General features: G+C 36.8%; 1 pseudogene; it reads right to left on the reverse strand.

Annotated features, from left to right (window-relative positions):
- Nucleotides 1–3,885: 3,885 nt before the first annotated feature.
- Nucleotides 3,886–9,893, reverse strand: LOC130232633 (E3 ubiquitin-protein ligase TRIM39-like; annotated as a pseudogene).
- Between the last annotated feature and the right edge of the window lie 247 nt (nucleotides 9,894–10,140).

Raw genomic sequence — 10,140 nt, forward strand, 5'->3', positions numbered from 1 at the left:
CCTGTTATTTACTTGTTTATTTTATTTTTTTGGCTTCTGTTTTTGTCTTACCCGCTTTCTGGAAGAGTTCTTCGCCAGACTTTAACCCCATCATTGTGGTCAACTCTTTTCTGCGTCTCAAGTCCGCCAACATACATGCTGAGCTAACTAGCCAAACTGGTAACAGTGGAAAGCATGCAGGTAAGCGGTCAGCTGGTAAGCACGAAAAGGAATGATGTTATACCACCCATAGCGTTCATTTTAAAGACGAAATGCAGCTATCTGTACATCTGGCTACATCATTCGCGATCTCTATGTTTTCAGAATGAGCCTCTGTTGAAATAGGCTCATACTCTAAAACTGACCTGCCCATACACTCTGCATTTGAAACGCTCTGCATAAGTGGTAATTTGTTTTTTTGTAAATTGATGCAAAGATGATTTAATACTTACATAAATACATATAAATAAATATTCATATGTTTTATCTAAATATTAATCTAAATATTAAAAACTTGCAAGGATTTAAGATGCTGATGATCGTTAAACGCGTCATAACAGTCTTGTCAAAAGGGTTGCTGCTTCTTCTTTACATGCTCACAAGTGGAAGAACCAGAAGTGGTGAACTGTGGCATAATAAAAAGTTCTGCTGCTTTTTGTGGTGCGTCACGTTAATCTCTTAACAGCTTTCAGCCATATTCAGCTTCATACTATTATTAGAATAATATAATAAATAATACATGATAATATTAGTAAAATAAAGACTAATTTATAATTATTTACCAATAAAACATTAAAATATAATTAAAAATTATTTAGGAGTAGTTGTATTTGCTGTTGTATTTTTATAAATATCACAAGTTCCTTTTCATTCATTTTTGTTTTTGGCTTAGTCCCTTTATTAATCCAGGGTCGCCACAGCGGAATGAACCGCCAACTTATCCAGCACATGTTTAACGCAGCAGATGCCTTTCCAGCTGCAACCCATCTCTGGGAAACATCCATACACACTCATTCACACTCATACACAATGGACAATTTAGCTTACCCAATTCACCTGTACCACATCTTTGGACTGTGGGGGAAACCAGAGCACCCGGAGGAAACCCACGCGAACATGCAAACTCCAACATGTGCCAAAGTGCCAACCAACCCAGCAGAGGCTCGAACCAACCAACCCAGCCGAGGCTCAAACCAGCAACCTTCTTGCTGTGAGGTGACAGCACTACCTACTGCACCACTGCGTTGCCAAGTTCCTTTTGTATTTTTTTTTTTTTTTATCATACTTTTCTAGGTGCTGAAGGAAGAGGTGCTGTTACCAGTTAAGGCTGTTGCTTTGTAATGTCAATGTTTGCCAGCTATTTAAAGTTGAATATCTGACACTTTGAGTACTGAAACTAGATGTGTGGAAGTATAATACTGCAAGTCAATGAATATTGATGTATTTAAAATTGATGTGTTTTTTATACAATTTTGCGAAACATGTTGCATAACAGAAAGATTTTTTTATTAAATTTTTATCTTTTGATTATTTAAAACAAGTCATGTCTATTTACTATTTTTAAAATTGAGAAATTATATATATATATATATATATATATATATATATATATATATATATATATATATATATATATATATATATATATATATATATATATATATATATATATATATATATACATCACACGAGTAGCAGTGTGATGTGGCTGTATATCGGCACTGCTGGAAGGCGTGTGTTGTGCTTTAGTGTCCCACCAGTGCTGATATACAGCCACATCGCACTGCTACTCATGTAATATTATGTTTATACAAAAGTTCGGCGGCATTATTGTGTATATAAAAAAGTAAATCAAACACAAACAGGCTAAAAGCCCTTTTATATGAGTAACTACTTTCTTCCACCATTCATTCACATCTGCAGCTGACGTCAGAACAACAGAAGCCGACACTAATTCACCATCACGTTAGAGCTAGTATTTGAATGATTCTCTAGCATAATGTCTATAATAGTGTTAACCAAAGCAATCTAGATAATAAACAACATAATAGATCAGGGGAGGTTGTTGTATTATGTCAGTCATTTATTAATCTCACACAAAACAAATATGGTCCAAACACATTCTAAATGGTCCATGGATCCATATTTACATTCACATAACTGCAATTAGAAGACAGCAACTTACCTAGAAATGAATGTGACATCTTTAAAAGCCTCAGTACAGATTTTGTTAGAAACACATCAGTCTTTGACCTTGTATCAAGCTTGTTTTAAGGAGTGTATTAAATAAAGCATATTTAATATCTTTATGAGTGTGAATTCTTACTGTTTTCATCCCAACATGTAATATAATTAAAATACACATACTCAAGTTCACAGTCTTTTTTTCGTGTTGTTGTTGTTGTTGTTTTAAAATCAATTATAAATATGGATTGTCCTAAATCTTTGAAGCAAGCTCAACACAATAGCACAATAGCTGGTGAAGCTATTTCATAGTAAATTTACTGCACTGTTTTGTATGCTGTAATTTTAATGAATTGTTTTGTAAGCTCACTGTATATTACAAACACATACACATTATACACAATCTCACAGACAAGTCTAAAAATCTGAAAAGTCTACATTTAGTCTTAATAGCATTACACATTAAGTACGAAAGCACTCCATGTTGCAAGTACAACATGAAATAATGTTTCAGGTTATGCATGTGAAATAATAATTTGCCCCTGTTATAATAATAATAATAATAATTATTATTATGCCATTATTGTTCATTTCAGTTGGAAACAGCAAAGCATTGTACAGTTTGTATAAAATTTAGTAAAAATAGTAGACAAGTCCTGGGATTTATTATTTCAGTCATGTATTAATATTCTGCGTGCTGAATTAATTTGAATGATCCAGTAAGTTCTGCAATAATGTACAGGACACTCAAGCTGTGCAAATATTCACATTTTATGTTTTGTAGAATTTAATTAGTAAAATTAAAAATATAACTGTTGTAGTTTCTTGCGTCTAAAAAATAAGATATGAAAGTATATGTTTTACTTATCAAGGAGCAAATGAATTCAGTAAATAATTTTTTTGTTTTTTAAACAATTAAAAGCATATTAGGCATCAAACAAAATCACAATCTCTTCAAGAGTAATACACTGAAGTGTCCTTCTAGGCTTCAGTTCATGGGACCAGGTAAACACTGTGGGGACACCTCCCTGCTTCAGCTATGTAATAATGCAGTCCTCTGTACCACACCCTCATGTTGTCTGTAATAGTGTTGTTCCAATACAGGAATTTTAAAAACGTCAATTTCCTGCTAACATTTAAGCGCCATTGAGTGTGTTTTTAAACACTGCTGATTTGCCATAGTATTTACCAGTGCTCAACAGAAATGTCTCCCATATTTCAGAACCATTTCCCGCCACCCTCCCCATTTTGTTATTTACTCCCGTAATTTCAACCATCCCCCCAGTCCTCAGCGTTTTGGTACGGTCTGTGAAACCCAAAGGTCGTCAACATTGGTATAGGATCTGATCGCAGCGGCTACCCCGAAAATCACTTCACAGTACAGTTACTAACACCACAGTACACAGTACCAGTTCTCAATCCCCCCGATCTCCCGGATTTCAAGGACAAATGTTGGCAGGTATAAACTCGAGTTTGATAAACGGCATGTAAAATGTGTTTGGGAAAGAAAATGCTAGCTAACTAGTGCCATTTCCCAGCTGAAAATGAGGTCCGATATCCCTTTTATTTTCACTATCCATTCAGAACAGACCTCCATGTCACTTTCACTTCATTGATAAGATATACAGCCAGGTACACAACAATACGCCATCATGGACGCCATTCCTGTGTGATTCCAGACAATACTTCCGGGTTTCTTCCCACCGCAGCCTCGCTTTCACTTTAAAATGGGAGTGCTATATATTCATCCACTGTAGTTACAGGTGAGATGTTCATTGATGCAGAATTTTTACTCATATCATTTGGAAAGGGGCAAAATATGGGTAAAGTCTATTAATGAAAGATTGTCCAGTGAAAGAGTAGATGTAAGATCTGGACTCCACATCATAGAAGGAGACCAGACCGTCTTCATAATCCACAAACACACCAACCTTCTGTGGTTTTTCTCTTACAGACAGACGTACAGCTGAAGCTGCATAAGCCCAATATTCACTCTCATTCCTGAGACCCACAGCCCAGTATCCATCTTGAGGACCCACTGTGATTTTCCCCTTCCTGTTAATCGATTCTCTGGCCACTCCTAAAGTCCACTCAGTCTTTCCCTTCATCTGAACCTCAAAATAAAATCTCCCCATCAGGAATCCTTCTTTTCCAGAACACAGATACACTTATCAAACCTTTCTAGGTTGTTTGGGACCTTTTGCTAGTGTCCCCAGTGCTCACTTGTTTCCATCATCTGACAGAATCAGTTTTTGATGAGTTGTATCAGGATCCAGAGTCACATCCACTGAAAGGTGATCATAGAATATGAATCATATCTTCAATAATGCAAATATCCAAATACATTTGGTAAGTTAACCCTCTATGGCATGGTGTTGCCATCAGGAAACAAACCAGATTTTTGGCCCCTTTTCATTTTTTAAAAATAAAATATCACAAAAAAGTCTAATAATAAGTTGGCAACCAATGGAATTTGAGGTGGTGTTGAGTTTGACCTGTCCTCTGGGGGCAAAAGAGCCATTTTGAAACCATAGCCTGCTTGAGCACACTGCTAGCAGAACGTAAGATAGATTCACTTTTTAACATGTTTAAATTTAATTATCTTTATATTATAAATCTGTGTGATGTGCATGGATATGTGAAGAAGCATATTTGATTGAGAAAATACCCTTTTGTGTAATTATCTATATACTAAAATGGTAGATTTTCATTTGTTGCCTCAGGGCAACATTGTGCAGTTAGACCACTTTTGAAAAAACATTAACAATACATCCAACTATTTACTCACAGGAATGGATGTTGAAACATTTTATGGAAGTAAATAACAAGATTGAGCAGTTAGTCTCATTCCTTCTGACGGCAAGCTTGAAGTGTCACAATAGCTATGCTTCCATTCAAAGATGCAATTAAACTTGCAAAAAGCCACAGTTCTGCACAGTTTATCTTTAACCCTGATTAAACAAACCTGATTAAACTAACTGAGTTCTTCAGGCTTGTTTGAAACCTACAGGTAAGTGTGTTGAAGCAGGGTTGGAACTAAACTCTGCTGAGTTTGATGTGCATCTGGATTCAGCCTGCTTGATGGTCATAGATACACAGAAAGGGAGATACGAAAGAAGGTGCCCAAACTCTGTTCTGGAGGGTCGGTGTCCTACAAAAATTTAGTTGCCAACCTGCTAATACATTTCTAGTATGCTAGTTAGAGCCCGAGTAGCTGGTTCAGGTCTTTGATTGGGATTAGAGCTATACTCTGGCAGGACACCGGCCACCAGGACCAAGTTAGGCACTCTCTGACCTAAAGCTAAGTGGAAAAAATGTGGCACCCACTTTTGCTTCACATGCACCAACAACTGCTTTCTGAGTGAATAATAAACATTGGTAAAGAAGTACATTCAATCGATACCCCACAAGAACACACAATACATAATTTATGGCTAGTTATTGATATTGGTGATATTGTTTATATTAAATTAAAACTTTTTCTAATGTATTTATGGCTTGTTTGCGCCTAATTTCACATTTAATAATATATATAAAACCTTGGTGTATTAGTGCCCTAAATGCATGTTGTTGTCCTGAGGCAACAAACTAAAATCTGATGGGGGGCTAGGGGGAGCACATGTTATCATTGATTTATTATAAGGGACCCCCAAGCACCCAAAAATTGTGGTGAAATATTTTTCCCTCCTAAACCAAAAAATCATGCCACAGAGGGTTAAATGTAAAGTATTACTGTTCCTTTTTTTAATGTAAAAAGTGAAAATCACTGTACCTGCATACTGCTGCATCCTCCTCAACACTGTTACAGTACGTCAATCATAAAACACAATAATATGATTTTAGGATTTTTGTGAACAAGATTGATATATGTGCATCATACAGTATATATATATATATTATATAAGCTCTAACTCTAACAATTACTTGTCAAATTATTATAATCAAATTATTTATGTTCTGTATTTGATAGTGACCTACCAGTTTGACTGAGTTTCTCATTCAGAGTTTCCTGCAGTTGAGTCAGAGCTCTCCTCAGAGTCTCCACACTCACATCAGTGTTTATACTGATCTCAGGGCAGTTCCTGCTGTGTGGAGGGCTGCATATGGATGGGTAAATCTACAGCAGGAGAAAGGAAAAATCATTCAGCAGGAGGAGTGTGAGTGTTGCCCTGTGATTTGAGCAGACAGAGAGATACTGACCTCCAGGAGCTGAAGGTGATCCTCAGTGTGTGAGAGATGATCCAAATCCGAGTTTCTCATCTTCAGCTCATTGATTTCCTGCTGCAGCTCTTGAACCAGCTCTTCATCCTGTTTTCTCCGCTGCTTTCTGCTTCTCCTCCACCATCTCCAGTAGCTCGGCCTGACATCTCTCAATGGAGCGCTGCAGATCACTGAAGAGCTCAACATTGGACGCTTTCTCTCTTGCTATGTTTTCCTGAAGAATATTTTAGTTTTAAGAAGAAAAATCAAATCACAATCCAGCAAATATTGAACATTTCAACTCACTTTTCTAAGTTCTGCTGAGTGTTTGATGTCTTGAATCTTCTTGAGTCTGTCCTCGATCATCTGCTGCATGTCTCTCTGAGTCTTCATCATCTCAATCTATAGACAGACCGAAATACACTGATATTTTAATTCTTAACTTGAATTACATCATCTGACAAAACATCTTGTAACTGAAGTAAGCTGCTAGTAACTCATACCTTCTTCTTTTTGATCTCCTCTTGTATAGGAACAGTGTGGTGAGTCTTGTGGTCTCCGTCAGTGCAAAAAACACAAACACACATCTCATCATCTCTACAGAACAGCTCCAGAGGTCTCTCGTGTTTCTGGCATATATAGTGTTTTATATTTATCACAGGCTCCATCAGTTTGTGTTTCTTGAAGTTTGGGACTCTCAGATGAGGCTCCAGGTGAGTTTCACAGTAAGAGGTCTGACACACCAGACAGGACTTCAGGGCTTTCATCTTTCTCCCATCACAGATGTCACAGAGAACCTCAGATATTCTCAGGCTTAACCTTTGCTTAAAGCGTTGAGCAAACTCTCCAAGTCCAGTGTTTATCTTAAAACTAGGTCTATCACTGAATCTTTCTCTAACAATGGACATCTGCAGACCTGACTCTTCTCCCAGCTCTTGTTCAGGCAGCTCTTACAGAAGTTGTGTCCACATGGAGTGCTGACTGGATCAGTGAACACATCCAAACACACCGAACACTGAAGCTCCTCAAACAGAGGACCCTTGGAGGATGACAGAGCTGGAGAGAAACAATAAAAACAGAGATTTAGACACAGTGAATTTGACTAGAATTTGTTTAGAACAATGAAGTATTCACAGAAATTCACTTTTTCCACATTTTTTTTTATCTCTTTTTTACTCAAAATTCTACAAACCATATGCCAAAATAACAATGTTAAAGATGTTTGTTTTAAATCTTTGCAAATTTCTGAAAAATAAAGAACAAAAATATCACAAGTATATTCACAGCCTTTGCCATCACACTCAGAATTGAACTCAGGTGTTCCTGTCTCCAATGATCACACGTGAGATGTTTCACAACTTGAACTCCACCTGTGGTAAATTCAATTGACTAAATATAACTTGGGAAGGCACACACCTGTCTATGTAAGATCCCACAGTTAACAGTGCATATATGAGCACAACCAAGCCCCAAAATCCAAGGCACAGTCGATAGACCACTGAGACAGGATTGTATCTAGGTACAGATTTGGGGAAGGGTACATAAAGAAATTCTGCAGCATTGAAGGTCCCAATGAGCAAAGTGGCCTCCATCATTTTTAAATGGAAGAAGTGTGGAACCACCAACCGAGTCTCTTTTTGAGTGGGCACCAGCCAATTTGAGAAGGCCCTTGGGAGTTGACAAAAAACCTGATGGTCACTCTTAAAGAGCTTCAGCTTTTGTCTTTGAAGAGAGGAGAATCTTCCAGAAAAACAGACATCTCTGGAGTTGTCCATCAAACAAGAAACTAGAGTGGCTCAATTCTATGACTATTTGTCTGGAGTTTGCCAAAATGTTGCCTGAAGGACTCTCGGACTATGAGAAACTAAATTCTCTGGTCTGATGAATTAAAGATTGAAGTCTTTGTCCAAAGGAACCATGCACTGTTCATCGCCTGGCCAATACCATCCCTACAGTAAAGCATGGTGGTAGCAGCATCGGATGTGGGGATGTTTTTCAGAGGCAGGAACTGGGAGACTAGTAATATGCTTGCTTTCCTTGTGAAAAAGAAGTTTATTCTTGTGTGCTATGTGTATAATTCGTTTAAACTAAAAATAAGAAACTATAAGCTACTGTCAGTTTACTTTTGGAGTAGTTTTATAAAATGTAAATTGCAATTAAGTATACTTGACATACTGACAGAAAAAGTCCTGTTCACTGGCATATTTTAATACATACACTGAAGCATGATTATGTATTCTAAGTGTAACCCTGCCAGTCTTACACCACCCAACCTGCTCTGAGCTGGGATCGATCCAACAACTTTTTGCACGAGAGTCAGTGGCTCTACCAAGGAGGCTTAAAGCCATGACCTCTAGTGTCCTGTCGCTAGAGCACCTTTAGAGGTCAGAGGAGTGAGTTTACCTGCACAGCACTTCACTAGCTGGCCTCTGCTACATAAGTATTCTTTTACTCTGTTGATTAAGTAGACTGTTAAATATTTATTTACATAAAGTTAAATATTAGCAACCCAAGGTTTCAGAGACAAGGCTTAAGTCCTAGATAAAATGTTTAAGTGGTCTGTCTTAAATGACTTATCATGAATGTTTGTAGTCTTTTAAGGAACTTTTAATCAACGAAAAGATTAATGTTGCAATGTACAGAGTCATCCTAGATGAAAGCCTGTTCTAGAATGCTCTGGACCTCGAGCCCAGCCCCTAGCCAGAGCCCAGATATGAACTTGTTTGAACATCTCTGGAAAAATCTGAAAATGGCTTTGCGCCCAGTTTTAGAACTGGCCAAAAAAAAGGTGTGCCAAGCTTGTATCATCATACTCTAAAAGATTTGAGACTGTAATTAGTTTTAATGCTTAGATTACACATTTAGTCAGTCATTTAGTTTTTTTACTTACATGGAGGCTCATCCATACTGTCTTTGAATTTTTGTGCATGAAGTAATCCTGTCATTGTTCTTCTTTTCTTACAGCCTTATGAAAAAGTTACAGAACACAATTCATTTCACAGCATGAAATCAAGTCAAGTCAAGCCATTGTTCTGATAAATTTAAGCTCAAGTCAAGCTTTTCTAATAAATGACAAAAGTTGAGCCCAGAAGCTTGATATAAATTGCAGTAAAGTTAGAGAATGTAATGCTTTAATGGAATGTTTATTTTAATTAACTAAAAGCAGTATACCTGTAACACAAAAAAACTTTCTACCAATATTATTCTGTTATTATGTTTAAAAATTACATTAGTAAATGATAAGGATGTAAACTGACTCTAACATACAGTTCTTTGACTGTTAGAATAACACCTGCTAGAGATCTGATGAATGCATGACATCATGAAAATATTCAGGTATTCATTGCATTCAATTTTCTTGACTAATTCACAATGTTTGTGTTCAAACAAAATACTAACTTTAGAAAAACTAGACACTTTTTAAATATATATTTACATACCTGTGAGAGAATTTCACAAGCGTTTATTATGGTTTTGATTGTCTTCAAAAGCGAACGCAAATTAAACTGTCCTTCAGAACCATGTTGTCTGTAACACGTCAGACTTTGACCTTGAATCAGGTGTCTTTGTGCGCAGTTTTATAGAGTGTTACACAAATCACAAACAGCTCAAGTGCTATTAAAGCATAATACTGCTCGTATCCCAGGATGACATTAGAATTAATATACCTATCTTAAATTTCAGTGCTTGCTTGATGTACTAAACATCCCTCACGTATTATTATTTGGAGTCCCTTTGCAGGAAAAGCTCAATGTAGCTACAGTAGCTGGTAAAGCT

The sequence above is a fragment of the Danio aesculapii genome, chromosome 7 (genome assembly GCF_903798145.1).
Source record: "Danio aesculapii chromosome 7, fDanAes4.1, whole genome shotgun sequence".
NCBI lineage: Eukaryota > Metazoa > Chordata > Actinopteri > Cypriniformes > Danionidae > Danio > Danio aesculapii.